The sequence below is a fragment of the Rousettus aegyptiacus genome, unplaced genomic scaffold (genome assembly GCF_014176215.1).
Source record: "Rousettus aegyptiacus isolate mRouAeg1 unplaced genomic scaffold, mRouAeg1.p scaffold_m13_p_9, whole genome shotgun sequence".
NCBI classification, from domain to species: domain Eukaryota; kingdom Metazoa; phylum Chordata; class Mammalia; order Chiroptera; family Pteropodidae; genus Rousettus; species Rousettus aegyptiacus.
In genome coordinates this window covers 93,449,294-93,465,002 of record NW_023416312.1, presented here as the reverse complement: position 1 = coordinate 93,465,002, position 15,709 = coordinate 93,449,294, and the positions used below count along the sequence as shown (strand labels likewise).

Here is a 15,709-nt window from a genome sequence, read left to right as displayed (position 1 = left end):
AAAGCCAATGTTGGCATATCAAAAGTGTTTCTTTTTTATTTTGAAAGTTTTATGTGACAAATTTTAAAATGTCTTTTTCATACTGTGGGGGAAGAAGAAATTTTCCTCTAATCCTTCAGGGTTCTTTTGGCTGGTCTAATAGTTAAATATATGTGTTATTAAACTTCTATTTGTTTTTCTCCTATTAATCTATATTTTATAACAAGGGGGTGGGGGAATGACCTCAGCCAAGTACCTTGAAGGGTAGAGGGAAAATTATTCTTCCTCTCCTATAATATATAATACTATAGTTCAGAGTTTATCATGGTTAATATTTTGTTACACTTTCTTCTAGTCTTTTCACTATGAGGGTTCTCCAGTGTTCATTAAAATCCAATAGAAACATATTAATGTCTGAATATTTGTGACCTCAATGTTTAAACCAATGGGATCTTATTTAAAATTGTATTTTGGTTACAATTGACATACAATATTATATTAGTTTCAGGTGTTTAAGATATGATTAGACATTTATATACTTATGAAGTGATCACCCTGATAAATCTAGTACCCATCCAATACCATACATATTCATTACAATATTATTCACTACATTCCCTATGCTGTACTTTATATTCCTGTGACTATTTTTATAACTGACGATTTGTAGTTCTTAATACATTCCCCTAACCCCCTCCCATCTGACAACTATCAGTTTATTCTCTGTATCTATAAGTTTATTTGTTTTTTGTTGTTGTGGTTCATTTTAGTTTTGTAGATTCTGCATGTAGGTGAAACCATATGATATTTGTCTTTCTTTAACTTATTTCACTTAGCATAATACCCTCTAGGTCCATTTATGATGTCTCAAATGGTAAGATTTCATTCTTTTTATGGCCGAGTAATATTCCATTGTACATATGTATTACCTCTTTATTCATTCACCTCTTGTTGGACATTTAGGTTACCTTCGTATCTGGGCTATTGTAAATAATGCTGCAATGAACATAGGGGTACATATATCTTTTCATATTAGTGTTTTGTATTTCTTTGGATAAATATCCAGAAGTGGATTTTAAAGGTTATAAGGTAGTTCTATTTTTGATATATTGAGGAACCTCATGCTGTTTTATCTCCATAGTGGCCGCACCAGTTTTCAGTCCCACCAAAAGTGCATGACGGTTCACCTTTCTCCACATCTTTGCCAAAACTTGATTTTTGATTTATTAATGATACCCTTTTGACAGGTGTGAGGTGGTATCTCATTATGATTCTGACTTGCATTTCTCTAATAATTAGCGACTTTGAGCATCTTTTCACATGTCTATTGGCTGTCTGTATTTCTTCTTTAGAGAAATGTCTATTCAGGCCCTCAGGGGCTTCTTATTTTTTCATTTGAAATGTATCGTAATGTCCATACTAAAACTTCTTTGCTTCTATATTCTGTTGTTAGTCGAGAAAGAAAGAAAGTTGTTCCCTTTTTTTCTTTTGGAGATTGGTGGAACTTTATGGAGTCAGAGAAGTTTAATATGAGGTAGTAATCCCTAGAGCAGGGATGCTCAAACTCAGCATTGTGCTCCAGATTATTCTCTGTTGTGGGGGACTATCCTCATGCATTGTAGGATATTGTTGGATGTTTAGTAGCAATCTTAGTCTTGGTGGAACAGATGTCAGCAGCATTAGTGTGGCTAGTTGTGATAACCAAAACTGTCTCTACTCAGTGAAATGTTTTCTGAAGCATGAGAGGCAAAATCACCTAGATTGAGAACCATTGGGTTAGAGGAAGAATACTGGTAGGACGGAGGAAGGGGGACTGCAAAATGGACCATGCGCACAGGAGGGGGGGTATAGGGAGAAGGAAACAGAGTGAGCGCAAGACTAATGGAGAATGTAGGAGGGAGGAAAGAAGGGAATGTGCAGGAGAGAGAGAGAACAAGAGGAAGGGGATTGCCAGAAGGAAGGAGATTGCAGGGGAGAGTCTACAAGGATCAGACCACCGAGCTGAAAGAGCGAGCGGGCCTGCTGTCAACCTTGACGTAGGAAGTGTGGGCGCTTGTGAGTAAACATGTCTTCTACTGAAGGGGCCACCGGTCTGCTGTTTCACCCAATTATTCCTGTGTGGAAAGACAGGCTCGGGATACTGAATCTCCACTTTTTTTTCTAGGGAGAGCAAAGATTTCTTTTGATTGAAAAATACAAATATTTTAAGTTACCTTTACAAACACTTATTAGTGGCCCCCTAAGTGCTAAACACTATTGTAGGCAACGTGGGTAACAGGTAGTGTTCCTTCTGTCATAGAACCTCAGTTGAAGTGAAGTGAGACAGACAGGTAAATGTCAGGTTATGATAAGTTGTTGAATACAAATAAAGCCAGGTAGGAGGGGTTTAGTCAGTATGAGATGGTAAAGGAGACATCTCTGATATGAAGTAATCTTTGAGATGGCACTTAAAAAGAGGGAGAGGATGAGCTATGTGAGATGGGAGCATCGGAGCATTCCAGGCAGTAGAAACAGTGAGTGCAAAGGTCCTGTGGCAGGAGAGCTTAGGAAGAGCAAACAGTTCAAAATGGCTGAGGGTAGTAAGCAAGAAAAAGCAGGATATGGCAGAAGATGGGATCAGCTGGGTAATGAACAGCCTTATGGGCCATGATGCCTCCTTTGGCCTTTAGAGAGTAACAGAGATAGCCAGTTGGAAGGTTTCTGAATAGAGGAATGGTATCATGATATTCCTTGTACTTCTGCCGTTTTCCCGTGTCAGCAGCGTGAGAATCCCCTGAGTGTTGCCAAAATGCAGATTGCTCAGTCCCACCCTAGACTTACGAAAGCAGTTGCTCTGGGATGGGGCCTGGGAATCTGCATTCTCTAATAAGGTTTGTCAGGTGTCTCTGATGTGGATGGGTAAGGAGCACACTTTGAGAAACACTGCTTTCGAGGGATGTGCATGACTAGTGTAGAGAACACAGGGGCACAGGCAGAAGCAGCAAGAGTTGCTGAAAAGCTATCACACTATCCTGAGCCAGAAATCTTGGCGGCCTGGATCACAGTGGTTGAGGATATTCATTACCTTAACATTATACCTGTTTTTGCTGAGCTTGTCTTTGCATCTCTAAAATGTGCACTATAAGATCTTGGCAGGCTTTAAAGATTAGGGATGTGTATAAAATATTTGAAAATATATTTTCAGAATATGATTAAGTCCAGTAAATACGTGATCTATAGATCGACTCCTGACCTCCTCCAGTCTGATGTTGGCTTCCGATTTAGGGAGAGTGTACCCCCATATCCCATTCGCAAACACAAGTTACAACTGATGTAGCCACTTTTGGAGTCACTCATTAAGAAAGCACCATCTTGGAAGGATAGGATTGTTTCAAATATGAAATATTTTTCTACTTTTGTATGTACATAGGCCACTTCTATTATTATTATTATTATTTTTTATTTTTAGATGAGACAACCCTTGGTTGACCTCACAGATTGTAAGGACCTTGTCAGTTTACAATCCCTTATTGTTTTATTTTTTATACCTACAGCACCTGGTCTTCCTAGGTGGTCTCCCATCCAAGTATTAACTAGGCCCGACCCTGCTTAGCTTTTGAGATCAGATGAGATCGGGCTCATTCAGGGTGGCATGGCTGTAGACAATAGGCAACTTCTAATTTGATTTCAGGCAGGTGAGCAGTCCATGCAGTGACTGATAGGCAAAAAGGGCCACCTTTATCACATTGGCATCCGCTGCCCTTACTGCTACGTCATAACACCTTAGTTTTGATGTAGTGGGTTTTTTTATTTTATAGAGTGCTTTTGTCTGTATATTAATAATTTCACAGTGGCCCTGTCTAGGTATTAAAAACTCCATGTTCAGGCAAGTCAGCTGGACCTCAGCAAAGTTAAGTGACTTGTATAAGAGCACTCCTCTGAAGATGTGATGGAGCCCGAAACAGGATTCCAATTTTCCTCATCCTATTACACTATGTGGCGATTGTGTGTGCTTGTGTGTGTTTGCGTGAGTGTGTATAGGTGTGCTTGTGTGAAAGTGTGTGATTGTGTTCCGTTCTGTAGCTGAACAGCAGATATCTATTTTCCTTTTTATTTTTATTCTCAAATACCCATACACGTTTAGAATAGAGCATTCTTTATTTTTTAAAATGATATTATCTATTAAGAATATCAAATTGATGAAAGGAATGATTACCTGTGTATACATCACCCAGCTAAGAAATAAAACATAACTATACAGTTGAAACCTTTTATGTGGCTTCCCTGATCCTGTAATCTTCTTTGCCTTGACAGTCTATACTACATTTTTAGGGCCCATTTATTTTTAAATGAGTACTCTTTTCAAATGTTAACAGTTTAATTTGTGTCCAAGAATAATTGCATACATATCGATGTGTGTTTATATATATGTATGTATACACTTGTATATATATATATACATAAATGTATACTTAATGTTTCAGAAGTTGATTTACTGTCATCTTAAGATCAACGATAACATATTTCTATAGCAATTTTACATTTATGAAATACTTTGAAATATTTCGTCACATTTTACCTTATGAATTGACACATGTGCAGGTCCTCTGGACCTACAAAGTCTCTGAAGGTCAAATAGATACAGATGTGTGAGCCTGGTTGGTGCAAAGTATTTGCTTTTGATAGTCCCCTATCCCAACCATTGTATGTCTGCTAGAGAATCATGCTTCAGAATTCTCTTTTATTTTAATAGGCATGAATGTGAAGCAATAGGGTATTCTTCCGCTTCTGCATTGTAGTCAAATACACCATCTATCTGCATAAATACATTTTAATTTATTTCAGATTATTAGATGTAAAAACTTGACATGCATTTGACTAAGAGCAACACCTGTATGTTTCTTGGAACTTCTTGATATTCTTTTTTAACAGTTTTCATAAGTCAGATTTTCTCCGATGGTTCCTTTCTTATTTCTGGTTAGATAGAGCTGTATGAGTTCTCTTCATTTCATTCCTCAGCTTCTCCAGAGCCACATTTTGCTCTGGAAAGGGAAAGAAAATCAACTGATTTTCTTCCTCAGACTCAGAATTGGTGCAATAATTTTCTATAATATATTTTAGGTCATTTTTCTCATGTTCCTAAGTAATTTATGATCTTTAACCATGTTTTTCCCCCCTATGACTAAATCATCATTAAAAAAAATAGGGATAATACACCTGCTGGGGGAATGTTGAAGGACTGAGGAAAAGTTGAATTGGAAGAAAAGTAAAGTTTACCCTTGACCAGCTATGCTAAGTGATATAAGAAAATGAGTGGCAAAGGGTAGTAGCCCCAAACTCACACAGGGAGGGAGGTGATCCAACCATATTTATTAGCAAAACTCTGTGGATGTCAATAGAGAATTCACTTTTTAGAATGTAGTGGTTAATGACATCCTGAACGAAGGTGTGCAAGTAATCTGTTTTTGTTGCCTGGATTTCTTGCATTACCAAATGCAGTACGTATGGTAATTATTATATTTTAAAGAACTGATTATATCTATGAACCTCAAATAGATGGATCTGTTAGTGAACTATCAAACTGATAAAAGGAATAATAACAGTGATTACCTGTGTACACATCACTCAGCTGAAGAAATAAAATGTTACTTAGAGTTCAAGGCTTTAACTCACCATTTCTGCCATTTGGAAATCTGAAAATATTTCATCTAGATTAAACGAACTCTCGGGCAGTTGTGGCTATGAAAAAGATGATTTGTTCCACAGTAAGCATGTCGCTTCTACAGTCAGTAGGAGGCTAAGAGGAGAGTTGGGGGGCAGTGCTTTAAACTCAGGCTGCGATCTATGGCTTAAATACTTCCGAACTTGTGCTCTATGAGCTTTCTAGCAAATCATCAAATTTCAAATTGAGCTTTTCACTTTACATTGAATATTGGGCTTAAAGCTGGCTGACATATTAACTCAGAAGATATTTCATTAATAGCTGCTCAAAGAGGGTAAAGGATAACTTTACCATAATTATAGGATAAGTAAAGCATATTAAGGAAAGATTATAAATGAGACTAGATGTCACATCTCGATATAAAAATGTAGTTCCCCCACCCCCAGTGATAGAGCCTGCTACCATGGAGTCATTTGGGCATCATAGCACAACGAAATACTTGACAGTGTTGCCATGTGAATATTCTGCATGAAACCAGGCTTGGCTGGGTCAGTCGAGACTGACAGTGTGGTGGCTGTTATAAATTGTAGTTCAGCTAACTACTTAGCATTGAAAGCAAAATAAACATGTAATCCCTGAAAACAAGGGTTGGTTCATGAAATAAACATTTTCTGCTTTAGAAAAAACTTTATACAGTTCAAGAGAGTTTTGTTTTTAAAACATTACTTACTAATTGCATTGAAGCATAAAAATAACTCTTAAGGTTTCTCTCAGTCTGTTTCATACTATTGCATATACAATATTTAATTAGATGTTTCATTAAATTTATGAATGTTTTCAACTCATGTTGAATATAACTTATTAAATTTTAATTTTAAATGACAGTGTAACAACCTCTTTTGGAGTCACCCTGCTTAGGCTGGCTGTGACTACATACATTTATATATTTTGCCTATGCAACCAGAGGTGCATGCACACAGGGAACAACTGAACAGCTTGTCTTCCTTTCTGCTCTCTACCTGCCTTCAGCCCAGATATTACTTGTCAACTTATCTTTTCTTTGGCACTCTGCCCAGTGATCTGTATATAGGAGGTATTTAATAAATGCTAAGCGATAAACACATTTCTGTTTGAGCAGCCAGTGGAGTCAAAGGGAATAATTACAAAATATTATAAAGTCAGGTGTTCAAGCTCTGTCTGTAAGAATATGTGCAATCTTGGGCCATCCCTCCCTTTTTTTTTAACTTTTTACCCCATCCCTTCACTCCCCTCCCCTTCGGCAACCATCAGCTTGTTCTCTGTATCTCTGGGTCTGTTTCTGTTTTGTTTTGTTTGTTTATTTGTTTTGTGTTTTTAGATTTCGCATATAAGTGAAGTGATACAGTATTTGTCTTTCTTTGTCTGACTTTATTCACTTAACATAATACCCTTGAGGTCCAACAATATTGTTGCAAATGGCAAATTTTCATTATTTTTCATTGCTGAGTAATTGGGACTCTCTGGGCCTTAGTTTTCTTACTTGTCATCTGAATGTCTTAGACCCAGTGGTTTCTGAAAACCAGTCTAGAATTAACCTATAGTTTGATGATCCCCTCCCCTCTTATACTACCTAATATCTCGGTTCCATCTTTACCTCCAGTGAAGATGCTCCTGTGTGATTACCTTAATGTCATTTGGCTAAGTGTTTGTTATGCTTTTAATTTTTCACGTTCATATAACTTCTGCATTGACATTAGGAGAAAAACAAAAATAGTCTTTTCCTGTTCAAAGGGTAAGAGAATATTTAATTTACATCAAACTAACAACATATTTGATCTGAATCATCACACTAAACACACTTCTGGTTAGGAATGGCCTTTGCCTACCTGCCCTCAAATTTTCCCCATAAACATTTCCTGGCTTCTTCCATTTAGAGCTTTGGATGGGAAGTCTGGGGGACTAGCTACCAGATCTTCAGCTGCTCCAAAATCCCCATGACACCAAAGGCCAGTCACTTCCCAGATTGCACTTCAGTTTCCCCAATTGTCAAATCACGGAGCTTTATTTGATGACATCTAGAATCTGTTATAATCTGATTCTGTGTGAATCTGTTTGACCATACCAATCATTTAAAGACAAAGAAAGGCACAAAAACTTTTAATGAGCACCTACTATGCACCAAAATTACAGGTATACTTTAGAGGTAAGGAGACTGAGGACCAGAGAGGTTAGAAAGCATGGCTAATCATTAATAAACTAACAAAGCTACAAATGGCAGAGTCAAGACTTGGTTCTGTGTCTTTCTGATTCCATAAGCCACACTGGCTGGACAGGCAAATTAGATCCATTTTACTTTATTTTATTCAGTAGGTGATGGGGAACAAGTTTTGATCAAGGGTTAGTGTGACAAAGGCATAATTTAAAATGGTCAGCATGATCATATTCTTGGAGGATAGCAGCCATATTCAATTCATCTCTTTACTTTCAACCTCTAACGGTATTTAGCAAATTGCAGGCACACAATTGATGATTATTGAATGGGTAGGTGGATGGATAAATGAATTATGGTGATGAATAAGTCATTAAATCAGAGAAAGGAGATACACTAGTGATAATGCTACTGTGATCATCTGGACATGAGGCAATAAAAGTTTGAACTGGAGTGGTGGTAGCGGGAAAAGAAAAGACACATATAAAGAGGAAAAATTCACTGGACTTGGAAAGCAATTAGATATGGGCATGAGAGAAGCCACAATTATGACCCCAAAGTTCTGAAGCCTTGTCGGTTGCCACGATGATTTGATATCATTCTCTGAATTCTTGTGATTGGTTTGTAAGCCGGCATCTATTACCGAGCGCAGTGGAGGTCTGCAAGCAACAGAAAACAAATGGAACACAATAACATCTGAATGAGTTGTAAAACTGAATCCATTTATATTTGAGTTTGACCCACATAAGGACCAAAAAAATACAGTGAAAGGGAGGTGGTGGGGAAAATAGAGCATATAGGTCTCATGTAGAGGTTAATTACAAGTGGCTATTGTTGACACTGCTTTCTTTTAAACTATTTTCTGCCTCATTTTCTCTCTTTTCTTTGTCTAATCAAGATGTTTGCTAATTGATGTTAAACTGGGTACCACATGTTCATGTGTAGGAGTCTTCCAGCATGGAAAAGTAGAGATCGTTGCCAATTACCGAGGCAACTGTACCAGTCCAAGTTATGTAGATTTCACAAAGTGGACATCTCATCAATGAGGTTGCTAAGAACCAAGAGGTTGTAGAATATAAAGGGAATACTATTTTTTCCCCAGAGGAGATGTCTTCCATAGTTCTAAGCAAGATGAAAGAGTTTGCTGAAGCCTATTTAGGGAGAACAAAAGTAGAAAATGCAGTAATTATTGTCCCAGCCTGCTTAAATGGTTCACAGTGTGGGGCTACCAAGGACGCAGGGACCATCACTGATCTTAATATCCTGAGAATCATAAATGGGAACCTATTGCAGCAGCCCTTGTCTATGGCCTGGATTAAAAAAAAAAGAAACTTTAAAACAGAGGAATATTTGCTGATCTTTTTGACTTAGGTAGAGGCACCTTTGATGTATCTATCTAAAACATCCAGGATGACATCTTTGAAGTAAAAGCCACAGTTGGTAATGCTCATCTGGGTGGGGGGAACTTTGATTACCATATGGTGAATCATCTGATTAGAGTTCAAATATAAACACAAGAAGGATACAGCCTCCAACAAACAGGCAGTATTCTGCCTCCAGACTCCCTGTGAGAAGGCAAAATGTGTCTAATTTCTTTGCTCATGCCAGGATTGAAATTGATTCATTCTAAAAGGATGTAGATTTCTACACTGCCATTCCCCGAGCCCACTTTTAGCAGCTCAGTGCTTTTCTGTGCTACCTCAAAGCTGGTAGAGAAATATCTGAAGGATGACAAACTTGATAAAAGCCAGATTAATGAAATTGTGCTGGTGGTTGGTTCCACTTGTATCCCAAAGTTCTAAAAATTGCTGAAAGATTTTTTAAAATGGAAAGTTGCTGTAGAAGACCATCAACCCTGAGGAGGCAGTGACGTATGGTGCAGCTGTACAAGCAGCTATTCTCCTGGGTGACAAATCTGAATGTGCACGAGCTCCTGTTCCTTGATGTTACTCCTTTCTCTCTGGGCATTGAATTGGCATGTAGGATGTGACATCCCTTATCAAGAAAAACACCACTAGTCCTACAAAGCAAACCCCAGTGTTCACAACTTACTTTGATGACCAGACCACTGTCTTAGTAAAAGTTTATGAGGGAGAAAGGTCTTTAACTAAAAGAAAAGGAAAACTGCTTGGCAAGTTCATACTGCTGGGATCCTTTAGCTTACTAATGTGGCATTCCTAAAATCCATGTGACCTTTGACATAGACACCAATCATCATCAATATAAGTGCTGCAGACAGAAGTCCTGGCGGGAAGAACAAAATCAACATTACTAATAATAAAAACTTCCAGTAAAGATGATATTGACCAGAGTATAAGAGAAGCAGAAAAATATAAATTAGAAGACTAAGTCAATAGATAAGGTAGCAGCCAGAAACACCATGGAATCCCACATGTTCAATGGCATGCAAATGGTTTAAAATAATACCTTCAGATTTAAGTTCGGTAAAGAAGATGTAAGAGGAAGTTTCTTGAAAAGTGCCGGGAAGTGTTCAGCTACCTCAAGTGTAGCCAGGTTGCTGAAAGAGATGAGTGTGAGTATATGCAGAAAGAGTTTGAAGGAGTCTTAAGTCTGAGTGTCATCCGGCTTTACTACCATCAGATCTGATTGCTGAGTCTCCCACAGCTCAGAGGAGCCTAGGTCTAGTATTGATGAAGTAGTCTAAACAATCATTCTTTAGGACTTTCCTGTTCTTTACAGCCATTTATGCAGTCTCTATTTCAGTATTTCATGCTTAGTTTTGCAGGATCAGTATATATGAAAAAGGAGAGTCAAAACCTAGTTTCCTGATAAGAATTTGTAAGTTCATTCAACATTTTTAACATTAATGCTTCTACATCTTGTGTGTTTATGAACTTCAACACATTGTTTTTAACATCTGACGTTTATATATGGTGACTTATTTGGGAATTAGCCCTTATAAAATATTTAAACACTTTAATAGTACCATCCCACAGTCTTGCCACTTTAATAAGAATGACTACTTGTGAGCAAATATTGTGGCTGAAAACTTGTATGAACATTTTGTTCTATTCATCTATATTGCACTATAGAGTTTATCCCTTTTAGTCATATTTCTGTGTATTTCTTCAAAAAGTATTCATAACGCACTGATGTGTGTGTCTCTCAATTTACAAAGAAATTATAATCCTTCCCAGGTCAAAGTTACTTTTTATGATTGTAAGTCTTCTCACTGTATGTTGTTTAACAAGGGCTGGAATGTTTTTTTCTTACTACTAATTGTTCATACATTGACTTCTCAGCTATGTATGTATAAACATCTATTGATTTAAGGAAGAAAAGATCTGTTCCTTGATCTTCAACTCAACACAATTGAAATGAAAATATGTTGATAATGACAACCAGTCAATGAATTCTATGACATTTTTGAGTTATAGAAAAGAAATATTTCATTATGCATCAGAAACATGGCACCATAGTTTTACTGTCATTCTTAGGGGCAAGAGTATATTTAATTTACTTAAAACAGAGAAAGCTTATTAAAGGAGGGATCCTGATATTAGGAACAATTACAACAGAATTGAAAGAAAATAGTAAAGGAATGTATTGATTTTGGTTAGGTGAGATATCTGATTTTCTGAAATTACCCAGGGATTCCTTTCTCACATGGGTTTAGGATTTTGAAAGAAAAAAAAACTGATCATAGGTTGGAGCCTAAGACTAGAGACCTGAGAATTTGGCTTCTTGGGTCAGTGGATGGTAATGAACATGTACATCAATCAAGGGCAGAAGTGTTCTATTTAAGATAAACTCAATTTTCTGATCTTAATTGTACATATTAATTTAGAGTATTGAATTAAAAAAAATCCCTGAATGAGATCAGTTCCCTTCAGCTCAGTCATCAAACCTTTATTGAACATTCTATATTCAAACACCTGAATTCTGTGTTGACCCACAGAGGCCCACATTCCAGTGAAGCAGTAATGGCAAAATCAGAGAGCTGGACATGTGAAGGTTATAAGACGATCCAGAGTGCCTGAGGGCATCATACTGGCTTCAGAGGAGGAGCAGATAAGGGGAGCATGGTAGACCAGGCAGAATGCCTGGCAGTAGGAGTTGTGCTCTACTAATAGGTTTTACCTTTCTCCTCCTCAAGAATGGGAATGAGTCTGGATGCACAGGGCCTTAAAACTGGTTATTTTGAGAACAGGAAGTTGTGAAAAGTGGTGGGTCAAGGGCCAAATAAACAATGATATTGGTGATGATGTGGGGATGGTTAAATACCACAAGGCAAATTTAAGGTGGAATTAAGTCATGCAAACAGCAACTAATGAATTTCTATGAGAAGAGAGGCAAGGCAAGGTTTACGTTAGCCGACCAGGCCAAAATTTGGAGGAAGCCCATCGAAACTGAGGGAACAGGAAGTGCTATATGAGTTTGCCAGGACTGCCATAGTAAAGTACCACAGACTAGATGGCTTTAACAACAGGATTGTATTTGCTCACAGTTCTGGATCTGGATTTGCTCACAAGTCGGAGTTCAAGGTGTCAGCAGAGTTTTCTTCTGAGGGCCATGAGGGAAGGACCTGTTCCAGGCCTCTCTCCCTGGCTAATAGATGGCCATCTTCTCTCTATGCCTTCATGCGGTCTTCCTTCTGAATGTGTCAGTGTCATGATCTTCTCTTCTTAAAAGGACACTAGCCATATTGTCTCAGCCCCCACCCTATTTTAACTTAACTAATGACCTCATTTTAATTTAATTACTTTTGTAAAGATCCTGTCTCCAAAAATGGTCACATTCCGAGGGTTAAGACTTCAACATATGGATTTTGGGGGAAGACAAAATTCAGCTTATAACAATTACCTTGGTTTTAATAAGCATCATGTCCGTCTCTAAGTACTGGCTTCTGAGCCAGATAAAACAGTGGATATTCATTCTCCCTTGGCATCTGAATAAGGGTTCACAGGACTCGGTGATTTGAATGAGCCTAGAAAACTAAATGAGAAGGGTTTGGAGAGAGTGTGCTGAGACATGTCAAGCAGAAGGAAAATGAGATGGGTGAAGGAGGATGCAAAATTTTCTTTGTAGGTGCAGAATTTAGACAACATCATTGGTAGAACCGTATAAGCCTAAGAAGGATTAATATGGAGATGTCTCAAATATAACTATATATTTGCATCATTTTCAATGAAAATGAGCCTTTGTTTGACTCGTTGTTGCTAAACATTAGACATACTGCCTTGATGACAGCTTTCTGGAGACATGAAATATAAACCAAACTGACGGGATACTAGTGTTTATCCATCTGCCCGATGTGAATTTAGTGGTATTTAAAACTCAATGATTTTTCAGAATCTCACAATAGGAATACAGTTTCATTAAATCTTATTTGAGAGGCAGGAATGAATAACTGCTATAGTGTTCCACAGAACAAGGTCTGAGCCAATATTTTGAAGCTATTGGCAGTTCTTTCTGTATTGAGAAAAAAAAATACTACGCTGGACATAGCGATTGCTCAATAAAGTAGATCTTTTATGGACTAATAAATTATTGGGTTTTATAGCCTTTTTTAAAATAAAAAATATATCCTACCAGTGGGTTTCTGATATCAATGGAAACCTAAAGGCCAGTGCTAATAAAAGAACATTAGGCTTAATCAATCAAATCTAAGTTATGTTTTCTAATATAAATTATATCTGCATATTTAACACGTATTTACTCTTTCATGCAGCAATACGATGGCAATTTATGACACATAAAATTGGTGTGTCAAATAAGGGCATCATAAAATTGTTTTTACTGTTTTATCCATTACTAACATCTTGTAACAAAAGATTGAACAAACACAATAGATGTTAAAAAGTTTTCACCTGGCTCGATGATACCTCGGGCCTCTGCGGTATATAACAGCAAATCCTTAGATAGCACTGTGTGCCAACTAACACTTTTATGAATACACGTATATACATGTATACAAACACATACACTAATTTAATCCTCACTAAAGCTCTTATGAGATAAATACTTTTATTTTTCATTTTACAGATGAAGAAACTAAGGCACAGAGAGGTTATGTAACTTGCCCAAAGTTATATGACTAGCAAGTATTAGAGCTGGGATTTGAATCCAGGCAGTGTCTCCTAGAAAATATTTTGTTCACTCAGTACTTGCACACACACCCTATATAAACACTTAGGAGAACACAGAGCTGGAGACCTGGTCTGAATTCCAGCCCAGCCCTGACCTTCATGTTCAATTAATGCAGGTAGATGGGGGCTCTCCGTTAGTGTGTGTGCTTCTCGTTGACTTTTGCTTTTGGTTTCTAAAAATTGTGCCCCACGTATCTCCTAGAAAACCCCGCTTACCTCTTCATTTACTGCCTTGTTGCTAAGCTCCTGTTGCTAAGTCTCCTTCCCTGTGGATGTTACACTTTCGCTAAGTAAATGCTTCTCATCCCCCACCATTATCTTCTGGATCAAATTAATGGTGCCCTGCTGACCTATACAAATCCAGCTTCTTTCTCATCCCTTTCGGTTGGCACCATACCGCAATAGTTATCTTTATTGTTCTTGGACTGACACGGCATATGTAAGGTATGTGTTGACTTGTTTTGTGCAAAGTGTAACACGAAGTGGAGGGAATAATACAGGTGACAGCATCCACAAAGACTGGCAGATGGGAAGATTGGATATTGTAAAGTGACTCACTTGGAATAGTATTTCCTTATCAAAGATTGAACTCCTTTCCCATTTCTTAAGCACTACTTCATTTTCATCCATTAAGTAAAGTAGTAATAAAATAATAAAATGTAACACTTCTATTTCACTATCCTTAGCAATGGCTTTTAAATTTTATGGTTGATTATATTCTAGTGCCTCCCCTTAAATTCTGGGAATGCAGCCTGTCATAGGCCATACATATTCCAGTGGTTAAGTCCTATCTTACTTATGGATATCAGTTATAAAATTGGCCTTACTAAAATATTTGACTACTCTATGTCCCCAATCTTTCTGTGTATCTTGTGATATTTCTAAATTAGCCACGGCACATCAGAATGACTAATATGACACATTTTTAAGACAAAGAAGGAACACCAATGTGTATTTTCTTCTTTCAATAGTTCATTGAGAGCAGTGGCTCCTATGAGGCAGCATGTCGAAGGGAAGAACAGTGCACAAAGGACCGAGTCCAGCCATGAGGCCTCAGCATCCTGCAGCCATAGATGACTCACCGATAGAAGGTGGGTTTGGGGATAGTTTTCTCAAATAATTACTTGCATCACCTAAACTAGTAAAACTAAAATCCAATGGTGACAAAGTTGTACAGAAACAGGTAATAACTGATAGTGTTAAAATTAACCCCCTTAGAGCAGTTTGGCCCCTTTTGGTTTAGATATTAGATTCTTCACATTTAAATTTCTGTTAAGAAAACTGATCCAGACTGAGAAAGACTGTCTCTCACTAAGATAATATTTATAATTGCACTTTATTTATTTTAACACCCATCCACAGAAAGAAAAAAAATGAAATGCTCAGCAGTAGAGTAATAGTCAAGTAAATTAATGTCTGTACTAAATAGAATATTATATGATTATTAAAAATTGTGAACATGGAGACCGTTTTATGACAGGAGTTAGCAAATTATGACTAAGTTGGACTAAATCGATCTCACTGCCTATTTTTGTAAGTAAACTTTTATTGGAAGACACTGGTACCATTCCCTTCTGTATCTTGAATGGCTGTTTTTCTGCTACAATGGCAGAGGTGAGTAGCTGTGACAGAGACTGTATGGTTGAAAACCCTAAATGTTTACCATATGTACCTTTACAGAAAGACTTTTCAAACCCCTGACTTAAGAGATAATTATAATGAAAGGAAAGTAAAACCCTAGATTGTAGATTCGGTGGATTATGAGTAAAACTTATTCTATACACATGCCAA

General features: G+C 37.4%; 2 pseudogenes; one reads left to right on the top strand and one right to left on the bottom strand.

Annotated features, from left to right (window-relative positions):
• The first annotated feature begins 217 nt into the window (after nt 1-217).
• Nucleotides 218-10,415, top strand: LOC107503433 (annotated as a pseudogene).
• On the bottom strand, nt 3,504-3,622 carry LOC118608215 (annotated as a pseudogene).
• Nucleotides 10,416-15,709: the final 5,294 nt, after the last annotated feature.